This window comes from Eriocheir sinensis, chromosome 31 (genome assembly GCF_024679095.1).
Source record: "Eriocheir sinensis breed Jianghai 21 chromosome 31, ASM2467909v1, whole genome shotgun sequence".
Classification (NCBI taxonomy): Eukaryota; Metazoa; Arthropoda; class Malacostraca; order Decapoda; family Varunidae; genus Eriocheir; species Eriocheir sinensis.
Window position 1 is genome coordinate 18,060,904 of NC_066539.1, and position 23,146 is coordinate 18,084,049.

Consider the following 23,146-nt stretch of genomic DNA (forward strand, 5'->3'; position numbering starts at 1 on the left):
GGTGACTGGTTGGCTGGTTGGTTGGTTCGGTGCCTCCAGGTTTCTCTATCCGCGGCCGCAGGAACAGACCAACGCTGCGGCGGCCCTCCATCAGTGTCTCGGGTACACGTGTTCACCTTTCGGTCCATGTTTTAGTCAGGCCACCGCTCAGTTAATCTCAACCTGCTCATCAATGATTCTGTCTTTCATGTTTGTTCTGGGGAATCCGTCTGCAGCTGTTATATCTTGCATTTCTTCATGATGGACTTGCACCGTCAGTCTACTCGTATTAAACATCTTTCTTTTTCTGTTTATAGTCTAGCTCTGCCCTGTCAGCCTTTACTATTCTTTCTGTCTGTTCATTCGTCTAGACTCTACCTTCATGCGGTTCACCTCTTAATTTCTCTCCTTCCACAGTCCGGCTGCTCAACGTGACCATCCTGAGCACGGCCACCAGACTACCTGAGCGCCGGAACGGAATACGAGCTGGTGTGCCAGTCATGGGGCTCGCAGTTGGTGGAGGGGCAACACCACGACCCTCACAAAAGGACGCTGCATGACGGTGAGTGAGTGTTGATGGTGTTTGTGAAGTAGTGGATGGGCGGGAGAGTGGGTGGGGGAATGGATTTAAGGGTTAATGTGAATGGGTGGGTGTGAGGATGGTAAAAAAAATGGATTAAATGAGCGAGAGAAAAAGTAAATAGACAGAGGGAGTGGATTGTAAGCGTAGCGATGAGGGAAGGGTTGGAAGATATGTGGAAATATTGGTAGGATGATCGGAAGGAAAGACAAACAGGTGAAGTGAGTGCAAGGAGGATTATGATGATAGACAAAAAGGTCCGTGAAAGTATAAGGATGGGCAGAACGGTGAGAGGAGAGCTGAGGGTGGTTTAGAGGTGAGTGGGACGGGCAGTGAGCCATGTAGGTAAGGAAGGGAAGACTGGTATGAGTGGAGATATAGAGGGAAAGGAAGGATTAGGATATAACGACTAGAGAGGTCAGTGAGTATGTGAGTATTCAAAGGATGACTGGTATGGGTGAGCGAATGGTTGAGCATGTGAGTGTGAATATGGGAATGGGGAGAAAGGTTAGTGTTGGTGTTAGAATGGGTGGGATGGGAGGTAAGATCAGTGTGAATGGGGGAGATCAGTATGGGTGCAGCGTCAGTATGATCGTAAGGATGAACGAAGAATGTAAAAAGGGGAATGGGGAGGAACGTGTAAAGAGAAGAACAGGCTAGAAGGTGATGGGGAGGAAAGTGAGGATAGGTCTGGGAACGGTCAGTGAGTGAGTGGAGATGAACGTGAAAGTGTAGGGGGTGATGGGGTGGAGGAAGGTGAAGGTGGAGTAGGGTGACGGGGGAAGTGGTGATGGGTGGGAAGGCGTGGATCGATGTGTGAAGGTTCATGTGGATGTGCGGGTGGACGTGGAACTAGATCGGGGTAAATAAGTCTGTCCCATACTCTTTCTCTTTTCTCCTTCCACCCACACCTCTCTCTTCTTCCTCCATTCTCTCCTCTATTATTTTCCCTATCTCCCCTTCGTGCATTTCAAAACGTATTACCTACCTCACCTGCCTTCCTTTCCCTCCTTATCTCCTTTCCTCATCTCTCTTGCTCTCCATAGATGAGTTGAGACAAGAATTTCACCGGCCTCGGATCTTACGGCTCAGGGTGGGATGGTTTGTGTGGTTGTGGGGTAGGGAAGGACAGTTTAGGTGTGGGGAAGGTCATTGTGGGTGTGGAGGGGGTGGTGGGGAAGCGGAGGGGGTGTGGGGAAGGTCAGTCTGGGGGGGGGGTGGATGGGGAGGCCTGTGTGGATGGAGGAGGGTTGATAGGAGGGTACGTAATCAACTGCCCTTCACTCTCGCCGATGGGAAGATTGCACGAGCACTGACTATAGGACACGAGAGGCGGGGCGAAGGGGAGGGGAGGGCAAGAGATCACGTGATTCAATTAACCTGAATTTTATATATGCCCGGGAGATGAGTGGACTGAAATTACTTAATGCAATCGATCGGTAAATATCCAGTAATGAGAATGAGCATTGAATAACTAGAGTGGGTTTTTTTCATGTGACGCGTCTGGAGCATGCGTGTCACATACCAGCGAGCCGAGTGTAACCGAGAGCTGAGCCGAGTTGAGATGAGCCTAGCCGAGCCTATCTGAGCCGAGCCGAGCCGAGCCGAGATTAGCTGTTCCTGCACGCACGCTCCGCCCTTACACTGGAGGTCGTTCTGATTAATTGAATCGCCCCGAGATTACATCACCGGGAGACGGCTGATGGCGGAAAAAATAAATATGTAGCTCTGAAAATTATCGGGAATAATCGAGATATTATAATCAAGAAGAACGTGTTATGGGAAGTGCAGTGATTATACGCGATTGGCCTTTGATAGGAGGCGGCCCCGAGCGAGCACACACGACACGGCGCCGCTTCTCTTTATATGAAAGCGCCGCGAGCAGGAAGCCCCGGCGGGAGGCAGCGAGGCGAGGCGGCGCGAGGCAGGGTGAGCCGAGGCGTGGCGAGGGTTGGTGCAGGATAACAAACACAACACCTCCCCTCCGCACACTGTAGCCTCACACAGAGAAAGAAATAACACCGTAAGCGTCGTAAGCGTTATTTTCATTTAATTATACAGTGTCGAATTCAACCAGTATTATTTCATGAGATTTCTGTCATTTAGAAATCATGCAAGTCAAGCAGGAGGTCTCGTCCCATTCAGCTTTGGTCGGTTTCTGGTTCGTAATCCTGACTCACAAGTTCTTGGCGGCGCGGGTCTCGTGGTTGGCTGCACGGTTCGGATCGCTGAGGGATGAGTGGAGTCAGAGTGGTGATGGAATGGAGGTTAGACTCGACGAAGTGAAACGGGGTGGGAAAGCGAGGCGGTGCGGAACGAAAAAGCGACAGTGTATACATGACGAGGCTTTAGAGAAACTAATAATTCCGTAATGTAACACCATTGAGCTCATCGGTGGCTCAATTGGATTGCTGCCCTGACTTCTATTCGGAAGGCACGAGTTCGATCCCCTGCACTCAATGCTGTTACAATACGGGCTGACGAGGCTTGGGAGTGCCGAACCAAGGGACTGTATGGCAAGTCTAACTAGGGCTAGCAGGGACAAAACGGGAGAGTGAGGCAGGGCGTGGCAGAGGCAGTGTGTAAGGAAACAGAAATTATCTTAGCATAGGTGAACCTTGGAAGGGTGAGGCAAAGAGGCTGCGGCGTGGCAGGGACATGTGTGTGATAGGCTGCGTGAAAGTGAAGATGTGTGAAGGCAGAGGGTTAAGAGTGACACTACATTGCCGGTTCGTCACCCTTGCTCTCCCCTGTCCTGCGTTGTGCTGCGTTACGATGCGCTGCGTTGCCTACCGGTGCTCGGCTCGTGCTCACGCGCGATGGTTCCGGACATGATTTGGCTCGCATCAGCGTGGATTTGTGCCGGTACAATCAGGTTAATTATTCCCTCATGTAATTACTGCCGAGGAGAGTTTTGGATGAGCTGCACAGAATCAGAATTTCCATGTAAATGAGATCACATAAACTCCTCTGACTGCAAGCTGTTGTATATTATCGAAATATATTTAGTTTTCAATTTAAAAATGCTTACCCATACACTAATACCCCCCATTCTCTCTCTCTCTCTCTCTCTCTCTCTCTCTCTCTCTCCCCCCTCATGCCAGCGAACACAATTCCGCGCCACAGGATTAAGCATATTAATGGCCACCAGTAATTAGCTTTGTATTTTAATGGAAACAAAACTCTCAGCTATTCTATTTTTCTTTTAAACGAGACTGTCGCAATTCACTTCCGATGCGATAAAAGAAGGTTCAGCTCGCCTGTTAAAAGAGTCGGGAGGCGTGAACTGAAATTCGTGACTCGCAAAAGAATGACTGTGGATTAAGCTTTCATCTCTTTTCGCCTCCTCCTCTCCTAGTCCTCCTCCTCCTCCTCTTTCTCCTCCACTTTCTCCTCCTCCTCTTCTTCACCCTCTTTCTCCGCCTCCTTCTCTTCTTCCTCCTCTTTCTCCTCCTCCTCTTCCTCCTCCGTTGGTTAGCGTGCCATCTCATCCTTTAGCTTTCCTTCTTCCTCTTCTTTTGACCTTTTCATCAGCCGCTTCGTCCTCATGGCTAGTCGCTGCTTGTTGGTTGGTTTGTATGAACTTTTTCCTCTTCCCCTTCTTTTCCTACTCCTCCTCCTCCTCTTCCTCTTCTTCCTCCTCCTCTCCCTCCGCCGGTGCACTGATTAATGGGGTTCACACGTAGAGCGGAAAAGCGGCATTTACTCTGAAGGCTGATCCACGCGGCGTCCCTGATCCTCTTCTTGGTAAGGCGCGCAGTGGTCGTGGGTTAGTGTGCCGGATCGTCCGCTAGCTCCTCTCCTTTTTACTTCTCTAATCTCTTGCCTTTTCCTTCGCTGTTTCTTCCTGGTGGGTAGGTGGTGCTTGGTGGTTGGTTTGGATTTGTCTTCCTCCTCCTCTTCTTTCTTCTTCTCTTCTTTTCTTCCTCCTCCTCTTCCCACTCTACCTCTGCCTCTTCTTCCGTATCTTTTTCGTCGTCTTCCTCTTCTACTTCTTTTTTCTATTTATTTATACATTTCTTCTACTTTTTCTTCATCCTATTATTATCATTGTTACTATCAATGCAAATATTAGTAGTAGTGGTAGTAGTAGTAGTAGTAGTAGTAGTAATAGTAGTAGTAGTAGTAGTAGTAGTAGTATCGTCACCATTTCACCTCCTCCTCCTCCTCTTCTTCTTCTTTTTCTTCTTCTTCTTCTTCGTCTTTTTCTTCTTCCTCTTTTTCTTCTTTTTCCTCTTTTTCTTCTTCTTCCTCTTCTTCTTCTTCCTCTTCTTTTTTCTTCTTCTTCTTCTTCCCTCACCTTTTCCTCACCATCATTATTTTCTCGCGTATGTTCGGAAAACACAGAAGGGAACATCTGTTGTCTTCGGCGTCCACAACCGCCGCTTTTCAACGCTGACTGCAAATTAAAAGTGAACAAACGGACCTCCTTCTTCCCGCACTTCGTCAATCTTAACGTTCACCAACTCATTTTTTTTTCCGGAGCAGACAACAAACACAACACACACACACACACACACACACACACACACACACACACACACACACACACACACACACACACACACACACAAAAGCCTCGTGGTGGTGGGCGGCGCCTGTGATCGTACAGAGCGCGCACATGATTTTTTTTTTTTTTTTTTTTGTGTGTGTGTATATTGTGTTTTTGTGCATTCGTGTTTCCCCGCCATCGACGCCGAACATTAAAACAAAATAAAAAGTATCAGTTTTCAATCGGCATTCATTGCATTGTATCTGGCATTGGGTGTGGGTGTATGTGGGGGGGGGGGGTGATTGGGTGGGCGGGTGAGTGGATATCTAAAAACACAGAGATCCCCACCACTACCATCACCACCCACCACCACCACCACACACCCACCACCACCACCACACACCCACCACCAAACATCCCCACCACTACCCTCCATCGCTACGACCACTCACCGCTACCACCACTCACCACCATCACCACCACCCACCACCACCACCAACACTCACGCACTCGAGTAATACGACGCGATTATGTTGTGATCACTCATTAATAACCTTGAACGTCGTGTGTGTGTCGCCTAAACGTATTTCAGCACGAGTCGTAGGGTTTTATGGCACGTGTTAATGACCCGCCTGACCGTCAGTGATGTGTTCCGTGAATTACATAACATTTATCACTGGTGGGCATGCATTCGTATCAAAACCAACCCCCCAAGTTCTGTGTTTCCCAATTTTTTCTATGTATCTGATGTTATTTCCCTCATGCGTGTTGTTATTTTCATCTGATTATAACATCCCTTTTTTCCATGTCTCGCTTTTGAATTCCCCGTCGTAAGTGTGGTTATTTTCATCTGATTATAATATCCCTTTTTCTTCCATGTCTCGCCTTTGAACCCGTTAATTTGCCCCTTGTCCCCGCTCCTTCATTTATCAGCTCGCTCCATTTTTCATCCTTGCCCCATCTCATCAATTAGTTTCCGTTTTTATCCCGTGCGCCACAAAATCTATCGCCTCCGTGGACTCATCTTGGTCTCTCCGTGCGTCTCCCCCTCGAACACTTCATCCCTCGACGCTTCCCTCATCCGCAAGTTACGCCTCACCGCCTCTTTCCTTCCGCCTCATAAACCTCCAGACACGGGACTTTTGAGACACGAGTTAAAGGCGATGAGCGTGAGGGAATGAACGCCATAACATTCGCTCCTTCAAGTGTTATCGGAACCCACTGACTCGTTTTATATTACCGAGTAGTCATTTCACTCTTATTAACTTTTCGAACCTTATACTTCCTCGCCCTGTATTTATTTCACTCATTTCCCCCTCGTAAGACATCTGCTACACACCCTCTTACCCTTTTCTTCGTGACCTTTGCTGGGACATTCTCAAACATTTCGTCGCTCACACACATATATTTAACAGGGTTTTCGTAGGGTTTGGGGCATTTCCAAAGGTACTTTTATGACCCTGGTGGTAGTTTGGCCCTTCTTCTGCACCCTGAACCTAAAAGATCACTCATGAGAGCCCGATTGATCTCCTTTTTGTCCTTTGGAATTAGTTGATGTGAGAAGTGGAAGCGTCTGTGAATGCCGACCCTGACCTGTGTTCGTGTCCCTCTCCAGCAGAACTCTACGGATAGGAACGTGACCCTTTCGATCCTCAAGTATAGCACAGAGATGACAGACAGCGGGAAGCACCTCACCTGCCGCGCCCTCAACCAGCACGGGAGGACATGCAGCCTGCGCCTCAACGTGTACGGTACTGTAAGTGTGTATTTCATTCTCTCGTGCATGTGTGTTTGAAGAGGGAGGTTGAGTGTGTCGGGGGTGGGGTGGGGAGAAGGGGGGGGGTAGAAACGTGTATGTGTGTTTGGTTAAGTTTTTTTTATGTTTTCCTCTTTCCCTTCGGTGCTTTCCTTCCTCCCACGTGTTTTCCTGTCCTACACTCGTCTTGAATTACCTGCCTCACCTTGACGTAAGTTCAGGAGGAGCTGTTTTTTTGCGCTCTATCGTTGTATCTATCGCGTTTCTCCTCCCTCATCTTTATCCTCCTCGCCCTATTCTCTCCCCCAGTGACATATTTAACCGGTCCTGTTCTGTTTTATACTCTCTCTCTCTCTCTCTCTCTCTCTCTCTCTCTCTCTCTCCCCCCCCCCCGCCGTGATCACGTTGAAATAAGGCGCTGCAAGGTGTTTTCAGGTGTTTCTTTACGCGTGTTGTGCTTCCATTTATTTTATCTTAAGGTGTGTTGTGCGCTTGCTTTCCTCCCTTCCCTCCCTCCCGTTCCCTCCCCCTTTCCTCCCTCCTGTGTGTGGGTGGGTGTGCGCGCCCCTTTCCTCCGGCTGTTCCTTCCATGCAGTGTTTATTATCTCTTGTTTACGGGCAGGTGTTTGCCTCGCCCCCGCCTTCCTCTTGTGCCGGAGGAAAGGAAAGTCTGGTGTTGGGTTCCCGCCGTTTGTTAACTTTAATGTCACCGGAGAGTTTTCTGTAAAGGCTCCACTTGTATATTTGTTTGTTCCTTCTTTTTTAATACACGAGTTTTTACAATTTCCTTTCTTTTTTTATTGGGGGGGGGGGGTCTTATTCTCCACGTTGACCTCCTCCTGCTATCATTTCTTTTCTGTTTACTGTTGTCTTGTGTGGCTGAACGTCTTTATCTATTTCATTTTTATTTACTAGCTTTTTCAACTTATTTTTTCGTTTTTCATTTTTTTCCTATTTCTCGTACCTATATTTCAAGCAACTACCTTATTAGTCCGTCCTTGGTTTCCATTTTACGTTTTCTTTGATCAGCGTTGTCCAAGGGGTGTTTATTTACGATATTCAGTTCACCAGCCAGGGCTTTGTCACCTGCTGTCGAAATAGTTTACCTGTCGATCATGACGCAGGAGAGAGAGAGAGAGAGAGAGAGAGAGAGAGAGAGAGTAGTAGTGGTAGTAGTAATAGTAGTAGTAGTAGTAGTAGTAGTTTTTTTTTTTTTTTTTTTTTACGTTGCCTATTGCGCCGGTAGGCATATTCCCGGTGGGGCCTGATGGTCGGCCCAAGGCTTCTTCCAGGTGGGGCCTGATGGTCGGCCCAGCCCGTTCTGGCGCAGGCGAGTGTTTATAGTGGCGCCATCTTGCATTGGCTCATGCTGCCCCCCGGAACTCGTACTTGATTCGCTTGGACGGCTTCCTCTAGAGTCCGGGTTGATGGGTGGTCTTCAGGACAGCATGTGGGTAGTTTTAAGCCACTCGGCGGTGACCGAAAAATCCGAGTGGTAGCGTGAGGATTCGAACCCGCGTCGTCCATCACGCGGCGAATGTGGGTCCAGTACGCTATCACTTCGGCCACCGCCTACCTAGCTTCGTATGCCTGACTTAAATTTATAAATGCAGCACATAACATAATTTGCTGTAGGATCGTACGTTTCTTTTTACGGAGATTCCCGATCCCAAGTAATGTTTCTCAACCCTGCTTTGGACGCGTGCTCCTAAAGGACTACCCAGCTAGTCCGTGATATCAGTGTTGTTTCGTAGCACTGCTTGAGAACGAGAACACACTGCGGCGTGCGTGAGAGTCCATATTTGTGGGCGAACAAATGCGTGATACTGAAGGAAGGGAGGGTGTGGGGGGGGGGGGGGGGAGAGACAGTGCGTGGTGCTGGAACTGCGTCTGAAGGGGAGTGTTCGGAGAGTCATGGCGGCAGGGACTAACAATTCCTACGTGAGAAAATGTGTGGAATTGTGGTTTAAATGTCGGGAGGAGAGCGCTCTACGTTCCTGGAAAACACAGTGCAACTACTCTTTTTATGAGTCTAGCGTGCTGTTTCTGGCCTCTTGGTGCCATTGTGGTGTCGCAAGTAAAGGCTGCTTGGTGTTTCTGGTGATGGTTTGTAATGCCACGATGTGCGGTGGATGTGTTACTCTTAGGACAAAAGTGGCTACCAGCAGCGTAATAAAACTACTTAAAAGAGGATCATAATGGCGAATGTGTGTGTGTGTGTGTGTGTGTGTGTGTGTGTGTGTGTGTGTGTGTGTGTGTGTGTGTGTGTGTTTGCTTTATTAATCCGGTGTATCAGCAGCTCAACAAAACTTGTCCCCAGACTCATGAATGCGTCACACTCGTTCCATTAAGACACAAAGTATTAAACAACTAAGTCTGGGCAAAGCTGCTTCATTGAGATGCGTGGAAACTTTATTTAAATGCATTCATATTTCATCTTAATAATAAACAAAAAGAAAAACACACCACGATGAAACTTAAAACGCAGTAACAGTGTAATGAGATTCACTTGTGTTTTGAATGATTTTCCCAGAAAGTTTTTTTTTAAATACTTGGAGCTCAAATCTGTGCAACAATGTGTGTGGCGCATTAACTAATATTGTTGGCGACAGCTTTAAGTCACTCATGATAGAATATATTTATTATTCAGAAGTACAAGTACGTATATAGACATATTCAGAGAGACCTGTGTAGATAGATATATAAGTAGATATAGATAAATAGATGAACTTCTGAATAGTTAACGCAGATAGGCAGATAGACAGACAGACATACAAACAGACAAACACACAGACAGACACGCAGAATATTAGAGCTAAAAAGTCCAGATAAAATGGTAAATAAAAAATACTCGACATAAAAATTAAGTAAAATATAAACAAAGAAACTCTTCAGAAAGGGAAAAAAATATGTAAGAAGCTAATTTATAACAAAGACACCTTTTAAACCATTGTCACAAAGAGAGAGAGAGAGAGAGAGAGAGAGAGAGAGAGAGAGAGAGAGAGAGAGAGAGAGAGAGAGAGAGAGAGAGACGAGCCAGGTAAGGAGGAGGAGGAGGAGGAGTGTACCTTTAAGAAGCACACCTGCATTTCTTTCTTCCAGGCGACGGCCAGGTGAGGGAGGAAGGTCACCAAGGAGAGATGTGGAGGGAGAGAAAAAAGCAAGGGATTGGAGGGAGAGGAGAGCAGGCAAGGGAGGGAGGGAGGGAGCGTGGGAGAGATGTGGGGAGGGAGAGAAAAGTGAGAATGCAGAAAGACGAGAAAAAGAATGAAAAGAAAAGGATGAAAAAAAAGGCCAGCACAGTATTAGCTCCAGGCGAGATGATGAAGATGAAGAAAGAAAAAGAGCCGAGAGAGAAAAAATGCGAGCGCTCGAAGGATGGAAGGAAATGAAGGAGGGAAAAAAAAAGTGTAAAATGTAGGAACTGAGGAAATAAAAGAACCGTGTTGAGAAGGTTAAGCACACGAAAGAAGGAAGGAGGGAAGAGGAAAAGGTAAAAAGAGAAAGAGAAAGGAAGCGAGGAGTAAAGAAAGCAGTAATGTAAAAGATAAAAGGGCGAGAGATTTTGACCGAAGAAAGAAACGAAAAAAAATATATGTATCGGATGCATAATCTGATGGAAGTGAAAATCCGCTTATGTATTGGAAAACTGAAACTTGAGAGAGAGAGAGAGAGAGAGAGAGAGAGAGAGAGAGAGAGAGAGAGAGAGAGAGAGAGAGAGAGAGAGAGAGAGAGAGAGAGAGAGAGAGTAAACAAACATCTCACTTCTTTTCTTTGCCTCATTATCAAACTCCTTCACATCATTTCCCTCCGTTTCTTCTTATCCGATCGTCTCTTCCTCCTCTTCTGGTCACCCTAAGTTTTTTTTTTTCCTTCCACCCTCTTCCGATTCTTTCTCTCCTCGCTTTATTTACCCTTCACATTCCTCCTCTTTCTTTTACTTGGGTCTTTTGTAGTTTCCTTCTCTCTCGTTCGCAAAAAGTCACCGTTCCTTCACCTGTTTTCTTCTCTCTCTCTCTCTCTCTCTCTCTCTCTCTCTCTCTCTCTCTCTCTCTCTCTCTCTCTCTCTCTCTCTCTCTCTCTCTCTCTCTCTCTCTCTCTCTCTCTCTCTCTCTCTCTCTCTCTCTCTCTCTCTCTCTCTCTCTCTCTCTCTCTCTCTCTCTCTCTCTCTCTCTCTCTCTCTCTCTCTCTCTCTCTTTCTCTCTCTCGCTCGCTCGCTCTTTCTCTCTCTCTTCCTCTCGCTCTCTCTCGCGCGCACAAGAATGAGAGAATGCTTATAAAGTAAAAGAAATAGATGGTGCTTAAGGTTCCACAACACCATAAGAAAAACGGTGCAATCTAAGTTTAATTTTATCGAGAAAAGAAAGAATGAGAAGCGATTAGCAAAAGGCGAAGATAATGAATAATGACGGAGATTATCAAGATCAAAATAACAGTAGCAGGAAAAAAATACTGAAAGATGAAGACATTTGTAAAGAATTATCACCGTGAAGGAGTATATACAGAAAAGGAGGATCACTAATAATAAGATGGACTAATAATGGAAACAGGAAAAATAAACGCGGGCTTTTTTTTGCTTATTGTAAAAAAAAAAAAAAGAATGCCACAGAATATTATCAAGAACATTACAAACACCTACGGAAGAAAAATTAGTCACTCAAGGAACTCAACTAATACTATAACAAAAAAGAGAAGTAGGACGGAAGAAATAAACTAATGCCAGAGAAAACACTAATAAGATCACAAGATAAACTAAAAAAAAACAATCAGGCTATCAAGAAACTCAATTCCCATACGTGTGCAGTTTTCGAAAGCCTGTCCTCGACTCTCCCAGCTGTTGAGTTCGAGTTTAAAATTCTGGTTAATGGCCCGAGAGTTTGCCCTCAAGACTTTCTTTCGCTTTTACGAGACGGAGGGGAAACAAAGGAAAGAGGAGAGGAGAGAGAGGGGAGGGGGGGAGGGTAAGAAGCTGAGGTCCGGTATTTTCTTTTATACGAATACATGTCCCTTTGTTGGCTCTGTCTTATCCTCATTTAGGGCCGCTCACAGTTCGCGCCATGATGGGTTCGTAAAAGCCTCCAAACCAACACCAAAGACTTCGAAGACTCCTTGTGTAGTGTTTGGTGTTCGTATTTTAGTTAAGAAATTTGAGGAAACCATACGCCGGGGAAATCTCTTCTTGTGTATCTGGTGTTGAATCGAAAACCCAACCATTGTGGAGTGTAGAGGATTGAATAGTTTGGTGCGGGGGATTACGAAGCCACTGTGTTGAACTGTGAGATTGGATTTTATTCATTTATGTCAATTGCGTGGAAGAAAACATTTAAACGAGTCGCATGAGAAGTGTGGAAATATTGATCTCTATATACACTTTGTCGCTTGTTCTATAAACTGTGGAGAGTGTTGAGTTTGTTTGTTTGTCGGTGTGCTAGTACGTCCTTGTGTGTGTGTGTGTGTGTGTGTGTGTGTGTGTGTGTGTGTGTGTGTGTGTGTGTGTGTGTGTGTGTTGCGAGTCCGCCCTTGTTATTTCTGGTCGACTCGTGTTTGTGTTGTGGTGTGTGGGTGCGTCCCGCTGCTGTTGTTAGTGTTGTTGTTGTTGTTGTTGTTGTTGTTGTTGTTGTTGTTGTTGCAGTTGTCGAAGCCCGTCCCGTTTTCTGTGTGTGTGTGTGTGTGTGTGTGTGTGTGTCTGTCTGTCTGTCTGTCTGTCTGTGTTCCTTCTCTTTAGACCTCGGTTTTTTTTCCCCTCATAGAGTTGTTCTTTCATTTTCCCCTCGTGTTTTCTTTCGTTGTTTTACTGGGAAAAAGAATTACAGGAACTGAAGAAAAAGATGTTACCCTGCTTGTTTGAAAATCGTACCCAGGTTAAGCAAGAAAAGTTTCCACCTGTGTCTGCTTTCCTAAATCTGATCGCGGGGCCCAGGTGTGGCTTTCCCAGGGGGCGATGGCGGCGCCTTTACTCTACCTGTGCTGGCTGAGAGAGAGTTTTTATTATTAACTTTTGTCACCTGAGTTACCTGAAAGGGGATTACCTTTATCATCTTGTCCCTCTTCTTTTACCCTCGTTATTGATCTAAGGTATTAAATTTCACTCGTTGGAGAGTTAACAGTAGTCCAGTTACCTTTGACCTAAATAACACCAATAATGTAAAAGGAAGGAGAGGAATAGAAAGGTAACATTAAATCATAAAATACTCGGAATGGCCACTTTATGCAATCTTGAACATCTCTTAGTTCTGATGATGATAATGATGCGTCCTTTTAGTCATTCAGCAAAATAATAACAAAAGCAATAAGTCCTCGATCACGTCTTTATCGTTGTAGCCATTTAATAAACTGAGACTGACAAAGAAAGTGATTTCCAAAACAGAAAAGCTCTTTAAACCTGTCCATCAAGTACCTGCCGAGCTTAAACATGATCAAACGAACCAGTAAACGAAGAGGCGAAGGTAACAAGCGAATTAATGGACGCCCTTAGCCGCCCCGCCTCCTGAGGGCAGCGGCGCGGCGTGGCAGTGGCCCGCGTGTAAATGTTTATCGTCGGGAAGGTGCGGTTCAATTTGTAATGACGAGGGCGGCGGCGACCCCCTGAGAGGCCCCGAGGCTCGTCAGCCGCATCAGGAGTCTTCAGTTATCGCGCTCGTAACTCCTGGGAATGATCGGCTCAAGAGGGCAGGCTCGTCCGCGCCGTAAAAGAGTCTCCATGTGGGACTTACTAGGAGAGAGAGAGAGAGAGAGAGAGAGAGAGAGAGAGAGAGAGAGAGAGAGAGAGAGAGAGAGAGAGAGAGAGAGAGCAGAACAGAACAGAAGAGAACAAAAAACAAAACAAAAAATGAAAAAGGAAAAGAGAAAAGGAGAACAAGATGAAAAACAAAGAAAAAGAGAGAGAGAGAGAGAGAGAGAGAGAGAGAGAGAGAGAGAGAGAGAGAGAGAGAGAGAGAGAGAGAGAGAGAGAGAGAGAGAGAGACACACACACACACACACACACACACACACACACTACCTGACCTCCCCAGAGCCTCGGAGAACGACGGAGCGAACTCAGCGAAGTTTCCCAAATCAGTTTATCTGCCGTATTGTTTCTCCTCACCGCCAAGGGAGAAGAGACAGGGAGGGAGGGAGAGAGGGAAAGACATCGATGACGGCAACAACGCGAGGGAGGAAAGGGATAGAGGCAAAGGGAAGGGAAAGAAAAGGATGGAAGAGAAGGGAGGAGAGAGGAGAGGGAAATTTTAAAGAGAGGGAGAAGACAAACGAAAGGGAAAGGAAGGAAAGGGAGAAGAGAGGAAGAAAGAGAATGGATGGAAAAAGCGAAAAAGGGAACATGAGACGAGAGAATTAAGACAGGAAGGGAAAGGAAAAGAGCAAGCGAGGAGGGAGGAAGAAAAGGAAGGGAAATAAAGGGGAAAGTGAGACAGGAAGGGAAAGAAGGAAGGAAGGAAGGGAAAGGATGGAGGAAGCGAAAAAGGGAGCAAAAGACGAGGAAAGGAAGAGAAAGAAGAAAGGGAACGGATAGAGGAAACGAAAGAGGGGGCAAGAGAAAAGAAAACTGAGGAAAGTAGAATGAGGAAAATGAGGAGGAGGAGGAGGAGGAAAAGCAGAAAGCGAAGTAGAATGAAGAAAATGAGGAGGAGGAGGAGGAGGAGGAGGAAAAGCAGAAAGCGAAGTAGAATGAAGAAAATGAGGAGGAGGAAAAGCAGAAAGCGAAGTAGAATGAAGAAAATGAGGAGGAGGAGGAGGAGGAAAAGCAGAAAGTAGAATGAGAAAAATGAAGAGGAGGGAAAAAAAAGATCGGGAAAGAGGAGAAAGAGAATGAATTTGGTTGTATTCTGATCGGAGATTAGTCCAGAAAAGAATACATTTTTTTAATCATTTTTCGTATGGGTATAGTTTATTAAAGAAGGTTAAACTCATTGTCCTTGAAGGTGCAATTCGTTATAAAGATTTTTTTTTTTTTCAGTGTTCAATTGTTGCCTGACATGTTCCGTTTCCTTCCAGTCACTTGTTTTAGCAGTTTGTTGGGAAAAAATGTTGGAAGTAAAATAGAAATAAAAGGTATCTGCCAAAACACCGCCGAACGCAGCCAACTCCCGGGCGGCCGTCTGCATGCATATTGGTTCCATCCCCGCGGCTTTATAGACACTCGCGTTGTTTTTCGTTACCTTCGTCAAGCCACCACCATCGCCACCACAACCCCCACCACAACCAACAACAACAACACTAACAACAACAACACCTCCCGCTAGTCCCCCTGCTCCTTCTCCTCCAGTTCCTCCCCCGTCTTCTCTTCCTCCTCCTCCTCCTCCTCCTCCTGCTCTTCCTCCACCATCACCACCACCAACAACAACACCTCCCGCTAGTCCCCCTGCTCCTCCTCCTCCAGTTCCTCCCCTCCTCCTCCTCCTCCTCCTCCTCCTCCTCCTCCTCCTCGTCCTCCTCCTCCTCCTGCTCTTCCTCCACCATCACCACCACCAACAACATCAACACCAATAACAACAACACTGCCACCACCTACTACCACACCATCACCACCCCACCACATCACCACGTCCTCCTCCTCCACCTCCACTTCTTCCTCCACCTCCCCAACCACCACCATACCACCACCACCTCCTCCTGCACCTGCATCTCTTTTGTATAGCTATCTCTCTCCTCGGCCCGCCCCACACGCAGCCCGGGCCTTGCAATATTCATTAAGTCCACAGTGTCGCTGGCCATCGCGCGGCCAGCTCGGGGAGGGCGGCGGTAACGCAAGTCTCAGCTTAATGTTTTCCATCTCACGCCGCCTCGTCAATGCCGGGGAATGGCGCGCCGATCCAAAATTTGACGCGGCCGAGAAAAGATGGCTGGCAATGTTTCTGCTGTCGGGTGTTTTCTGTGTTAGCGTGTTAGTGTCTGCGTGTGGATAGGGGGGGCGGGATTATGGGTGTGGGTGTGGGTGTTTGTGTGTGGGTGGGTGTGATAAGTGAAGTTGAAGGAGATGGAGGAGATTTTAAGAGGAGTGAGGGTTAGGGGTTGTGTGTAGGCCAAGGAAGGGATGGCATGATGAGGAAGAGGAGGAAGAGGAGGATAGGGAATGGGAGGTGAAGTGAGTGGAGATTCAAGAGGAGGAGGAACTCTGGGGGGGAGGGGTGAACAACATGAGAGAGAAGCGAGCCCAGAGATACAAAACAAAAGAAGGAGAAAGTAATGGAATACCCTCAGGAGTAGGAAGTTTTTTTCTCTTTCCTAGAAAATACAAGGTTCTTATGGTTTTATACACGGCATCACATATTTTTTTTCGCTTATCTTTCAAAGGCCTTGGAACGAATCATGACTTATATCTTATCCGTATCTATCAATCCATTTTTATTTTATTTTTTTTAATCAAGGGTATAGTACGAAGAGGAAGTGGGTTAGTGGTGAAGGTGCAGGTGGGGTATAGGAAAGACAGTAGGAGTGTACAGTTGTGTGCTGTAGGTTCGTGAGTTGTTCTGATGTAATCCATTTATCTCCATCTTAACGCTCAGGATCAAGTAGGCATTCTATAGCGTGTGGATTGTGTTAGTTGCCCGCCTGTCCACTTGTCGGGGTTGTTGTTTGTATTTGTCTGTTATTTGTATTGCTTTTTCAGGTTATTGTGTCGAGTGTAGCGTTGGAGGAGAGTCTGGGCGTCTCTAGGAAAGTTATTGGTTGATATTCTTAGGCATTCTCTCCCATCAGCTGTTTTCAAAGGTCATATAGGAGATCAATCGGGTTCTAATGTGTGTTTCTTCAGGTTCGTGGTACAGAGGATGGGTCACACTCAGCGTTGCCAAATTATCGTACACACCGTATTGCATTTTCGTAGTTTCTGACTGATATCTATAGCAAAAATAAACAAACAAAAATCAATAAATAACAGTTTTAACGCCAACTTTAATATTCTTTCGTTATGTGTGTAGGTACGAGAGTTTGAGGTTTAAAAATGACAAATACAATGCGGTGAATACGATAATCTGGGAACGCTGCAGGTCACACTACCACCAGGGCCACAAAACTACCTCTGGAAATGCCCACAACGCCTACGAATGCCTTGTCAAATACGTGTGCTTGGACGCCGAAACATTTTATAATACGGCTCATTGTATCGTTTGTTAGTGTTAGAGGGAGTTGTGACTTTAGAGGAAAAACTTATCTTGACAAACTAATACAACAATAATAATAGATACTGATACAGAGAATGCTCCTAATTTTCCCTGACTCCTCTTATTTCTTTTCATTTTACCCATCTTATTCCTCATTATTTTCCCATTTTTATCTTCGTAACTCCATTTTCATCCACACGTCATTTTCATCCACATTTCATTCATTTTCATCCACATCATTTTCATCCACATCATTTTCATCCACATTTTCATTCATTTTCATCCACATCATTTTCATCACATTTTCATCCACATTTTCATCCACATTTCATTTATTTTCATCACATTTGCATCCACATAGTTTTCATCCACATCATTTTCATCACATTTTCATTCATTTTCATCCACATCATTTTCATCCACATAATTTTCATCCACGTCACTTTCATCACATTTTCATCCATATTTCATTCATTTTCATCCACATCATCCTCATCCACATTATTTTCATCACATTTTCATCCACATTTCATTCATTTTCTTCCACGTTTTCATCCATATCATTTTCATCCACATCATCTATTTATCTCAACTTCTGAATCCACATTTTTATCCACATCATTTTTATCACATTTTCATTCATTTTCATCCACATCATTTTCATCCACATCATCTATTTATCTCAACTCCTTTCAGATTTGCGTTGACCGTCACTTCGTTGCGTCAGGAGTGAACTGAACGCCTCCGCATGTACGTGAGTGTTTTGACCTGTTCCACAAAGTCACTGAAGGGGCTGAAGATTTTCTATATCACAAAGCAGGCAGCCTCATGACAAGCCAACAGGATTTATATTACCTGATCTTCCATGTTTCATCTTCCTCATTCTCCTCCTCCTCCTCCCCCTCCTCCTCCTCTTCCTCTGCATCTCCCTCCTCCACATTATCACCTTTCTCATTCTTACGCTCACAATTAATTATCATCCTTTCCCGATTCTCATTCCTCCTCACAATCTTCACCTCATGTTCTTTCTCTTACTTCCATCACCTCCCTCCGGCTTCTTATACTCTTCTCTTCTTTGATCTCTTCTCTGTACGTTTCGCCACCGTCTTCGCGAATCCAAGGGAGAGGAAGAGCGGGAACTTGCCAGGCGAGGGCGCGGTGTAGCGGTGTGCATTACAATCAGCAATGGAAGTGAAAATAGATTCCGAGTTTGAGGCGCGTGACTCGACGTGGCGATGGCAGGGAATTCCGAGCCAGAAATAATGAGGAGTAAATAAAAAGGGTATCAGTATCGCCTCACTCTTATTATTGTTGCGTTTTGTAAGAAAGAAAAGAAGAAACAAAAGAACAAGAAGATAAACAGTAAAAAAAGAGAAATGAAGAAAGAGGAAAGAAAAGCGTATCAGATTGAATAAGGAATATGGAGAAAAAGGGAAATAAGAATAAACAGAAAAGCATAATAAACCTTGATAAAGAACGCGCTCGAGAGGAAACAAATCGTGAAAAGAGAAAAAAAAGTTAAAACATCAAATGAAAAGCGAGATAAAAAGAAACTGGATGAAGACGCAGGAAAATAAAAGTAAATAATAAATAGTAAAAGCATGATGAGAGATGAACAACGCTCAAGAGGCAGCAAATCGTGAAGCCAAAAACGAGGGAAAAAAAGTTAAAAGCAAAAGAAGGCAGAATGAATAAGGAATGTGGAAGTAAGGCGATCGTTCAAGGCCAAGAGCATGGAATTCGGCGTCGGAAAATTCCTGAGAGACGGGAAGGAGCGGACAGAGACGCAGAGGGAAGGAAGGCGGCGAGAGAACGAATAAATATGGAAGACATGGAAATGAAGAAGAACGAGAAACGCGAAATTCCGGATCTGAAATTCACACTTCAAAAATTCACCCAGGAACAGTAGATTGTCGGAGGAGGAGGAGGAAGAGGAGGAAGAGGAGTAGGAACGTATGAAGAGGGGTAAGGTACAGGGGACGAAAGAAGAGGACCAGGAGGAAGAGAAGCAGAAATTGGTTAAAGAAGGAATTTTGGAAAGAGAGAATTGTGATGCGTGAAGGAAATGGAAAGAGGTGCATGAGAATAAAATGAAAAAGGGTTAGAGAGTGAGTGAGACAGACAGAGACAGACAGACGAAGAGACAGACACGGACACTTCCATTCCTCACCTCCTCATCCTCTTCCTTCACGTCCTCCTTCGTTTCCTTCTCTTTTTCCGTCATTAGACAGAAAGGCAGACAGTAGACACCTCCACATTTACTTCCTTACCTCCTCCTCTTCCTCCCCTCCACCTCCTCTTCCTTTTTCTCTTCTTCCACCTCCACCATTTCCTTCTCACCCTCCACTCTTTCCTCTTTCTCAACCGTTTCCTTCTCCTCTTCCCTCGTCATTTGGTTTTGAGGGCAAAGTTTCGTCATAATATCGAACTCGGTGATGGAGTTAAATGGAATTGACAATTAGCTACAGAAGGTTATGTGATTTCGGTTGATTTTCGCACCGTTCCGTCTGATTAGGCCTGTGTGTGTGTGTGTGTGTGTGTGTGTGTGTGTGTGTGTGTGTGTGTGTTCTCTGCTCTCCTCTCCTCCTCTCTCTCTTTCTCTCTCACTTAGGCCTTCAGGGTGATCGTTGGTTAGTCTTATACATCAAAGAACAACTTTTGACGAGGGAAACAAGACAGAAAGTACATAGTGCGGCTGAGAGAAGTTTTATTCTCTTTGGTTACGTCGAGGATGGCACTTTTTAGCTCTCTGTTTGTTCATTCTTGAGCTTTATCCGCCCACCTCTTGTTGTCTGCTTCGTTTAATCGCCTCGTTCGCACACATAAAGAGACATGAACAAGGATACAGCCGGTGGGTCTGTTATATTTGTGGCGTGTCGTTGTATATCACTTTCCGTTTTACACACTTCATCTTTTACTTCACCCAAACACACACAATACGGAGCCCCACGTCTCCTCCTCCTCCTCCTCCTCCTCCTTTTCTCCTTTCATGCCCAGTTTGTCTCGTTTTTCCTCATCATTTCCTCCCCTTTGTTCCCTTTACCTCTTATAAGTACTCCTGCTCTCTGTTTTTCTTTTTTAATAATATCTTCTTATCAATGTTTCTCTTTGCTTCCCTTCGCCCCTAATATTGATACTGTTTCTTTTAAGCACTCCCTCCCTCTCTCCCTCCCACACTCACTCACTCACTAACTCATCCGTTCATTCAGTCATTTATTCCCTCCTTTCTTCACTTACACACTCACTTCCTCTCTCCCTTCCTCATTCACTTACTTCCTATTTCACTCGCCCATTTACGTAGTCAGTTAAAGACAGTGAGTGTAGGTAACGATGGGAAATTTAGAGTGCACCGCTTTCCGTTTTATGCTTCATCTGACCCATTTCACGCACTCAAACACACACGCATGGACAAAGATTATATAGCCAGTAGGTGTACTTTGCAAGGGAGTTTTTACAGTACCCGTTTTCTGTTTTATGCTTCATCTGACGCATTTCACACACACAAAAACACACTCAAACACGCGGGGACCAGTGGGTGTATGTATATCGATGCACGTATATTTGTATGTATGGTATGAGTTGTACTTACTTGCATTAGCCTGACCTCCACCGCTGCCCATCACAACCAAACTTAGCAAGCGTATTTTTTTCAGAGATCAATCCCTCCCACGTGCTGAACCATTAAGCGGCGACATAGTGCTGATGTGACGATGGGTATATGCAGATGGAAAGAGGTAAGGTGTGTGGGTGGATGGGTGGATGTTCTATGTGGAGTGATGCTTTGCTGGGAGGTGGGTAAGGAAAGAAAGTCCACGTACAGGTTTTGTGTTGCCCTGGTGGAATGAGGGGAGACAACAGTGCTATGATAGAGATGAAAAGGAGCGTGTGAAGTGATAGGAGGGGAGAGAAAAAGATGCGTGAGGTTAGTCTGTGTGTGGAGAGGAAGTGTATTAACTGAGAGGGATGAGAGGACAGTGAGAAGGGATGAGGATGATAATGTGTGATGTGTAAACTGGTGCAATATAAGGCGAAGTGAAAGTGGTGATAGTTAATACGTGGGTGCAAGGAGGTGGAGGTTCTGTAGTGGAAAAAGGGACAGAAAGGAGGGAGGAGGATGCTAGTGTTATGCGAGATGCGTAAAGAGTGGTATGAAGTAAGGCGAAGTGAAAGGGAGTGGTGATTGTTAAATACGTGGGTGCAAAGAGAAGGTGGTGATACAGATATCGGTGACATTGAAGGCAGGAAGAGAAGAGGGCAGCGTAATGGTCAAAAACAAGGATGTGATGTTTGACAGACAGTAAGAGTAGTGATGATAGGTAGGTAGGTGAACTATGGGAATATCTGTTCAGTAGGCAGTAAAGGTGTAGTGCTTCTGTATCGGTACTGTAGTGGAGGGATTAAGATGAAATAGGGAGGGAATAAACGTAGTGAAATGGTACCAAATGATTAAAAGAAAGGCGTGGAGAGTCAAAGGAAGAACAGAGGTGATGGCCAATACATAGGTGTGAGGAGAGGACATAAGCGGTTGTAGGCCAGGAAAAAAAAAAAAAGATACACCAAAGGAGAAGATATCAAACTTGGTAAAATATTAATGGAGGGAGGGAAGAGGAAGACCTTATAACGCTGGTAAGGAGGGAATAGGGAGCGAGGGTAGAGATGGATGTGCTGCATAATTAAGAAGGGAGCAAGGGAAGGAAGGAAGGAAGGAAGGGAGATGTGCTGTATAAGTAAGCAAGAGGAAGGTAGGGAGAGGAGAGTGAATGATATCGCATGGATGGGTAAGGAAAGAGCGAGGCATCGTGAGGATTGAAAATAATTAGGAGATGACTGACTGCGGAGAAGGGAGAGCAGGGGGATGGATGGGGTAGTGGAGGCTGGCAGAGGGAAGAGCAGGTTGAGGGGGGGTGTTGGAGGTAAGGGAGGAACAAGGGGAAAGTAAAGCTACAGAGGAGAGGAAAGGGGCGGGCTGTAGGCAGGGTAGATCAAGGGGACATGTGGAGCGGGAAGCAATATGAAGGAAAGGGAAATGGAAAGGTATTGGATGGATGAATGGATGGAGGGGGGTTGTTACTGTGATAGAGGGAGGGAGGAGGCTGGTGGGGGCTTACAGAGAATAGAAGAACAGTAATGGTGTTGAGATGTTGGAGGCTTGTTCTTGTGATTGGGGGATGACAGGAGCATGAGGTGGGAGGCAGAGGGAAAGGAGTGGGCAGTTTTTTTTTCTCCTTTTTTTTATGTATATATCTCATAAGACAAAGGCCAAAGGAGGTCGCATCTATTTTTTTTTCTATTAATTAATGACTTTTTCTACCTGTTTGGTATGCTTCAAGTTGTCGTTTTATAGTTTTGTTGAGCGATCAATTAATGAGTTTGTGTGTGTGATCACACACATTCTTCACACATTGGTTACCATTTCGGAAGCATTGTGTGTTGCCTAGAAATATCAAAAATGCCATGTTAGTCTTTTCAAACCTTCCTTTCATTGCTCCACCTGTCTCCATTTTCTCTACATCCTCTGTTACATCTCTCTCTCTCTATCTTCCCTAGCTTTCAATTGCTCTTCACACTCTACCTTTCTCTCCTTTTCCATTTGTCTTTCTCATTCACTCCCATCATCCTCTTGACCAAATGCATCAAAATAAAAGGTCAGCAGAGGTGTATTTCCCTTACTTATTCTTTTGACAGCCTGGTCGGGGCAAGAGAGAACCACTGCCTGAGCGATCACACCCAGCTACCAGGAGGCTTCCTTGAAGGGGCTGGCAGGGGTGGATAGGCAGGTGAGTGAACAAGGCACCACCTGCCATATGCTCCCTGTTGGTTAGTTAGGTTGAGAGCTATTTTTGACAGGTCTTGAGTAGTTCATAATTACCAACATGCTGCCTTTGAACCCTAGCAGTGGGACTGTGACCTAATCAACAAGACAAGTATTAATATGCACTCCATTCTGTGTTATACTTACCTAGATGACATCCAATGACTCTCACACACTTGCATTTGCTTCTGTAGTGCATGTACTAAAAAAAACTCGTGCTCCATTTTCTCTTCACAGATTTCCATTGCCCCGAAGAACTTACCTTGAACACCATGAATGCACTATACCTTCCATAATCTTATACCCTTTTGAGATTCAACAATCCTCCCTAATAAAAAAATAATAATCAAACTTATGCAAGAAAGCGAGGCATGGACCTCACTGCACCAAAAGCTTTCATGAAATAGTGTTAAGGTAAATTTAT

At 45.4% G+C, this 23,146-nt stretch overlaps 1 long non-coding RNA gene across 3 annotated transcripts in view; it reads left to right on the forward strand.

The window, feature by feature from the left end:
* LOC127005987 (uncharacterized) overlaps window positions 1–23,096 on the forward strand; it is a 79,209-nt gene extending 56,113 nt beyond the window's left edge. For 2 of the 3 annotated variants that reach the window (XR_007758998.1, XR_007758997.1), the window contains exons 4-8: window positions 397–541; window positions 6,667–6,807; window positions 20,564–20,644; window positions 22,596–22,687; window positions 22,960–23,096. This is a non-coding gene — a long non-coding RNA (uncharacterized LOC127005987). The remainder of the gene's footprint in view (window positions 1–396; window positions 542–6,666; window positions 6,808–20,563; window positions 20,645–22,595; window positions 22,688–22,959) is intronic. The other variant, XR_007758999.1, reaches the window with a different exon arrangement.
* The last annotated feature ends 50 nt before the right edge of the window (window positions 23,097–23,146 follow it).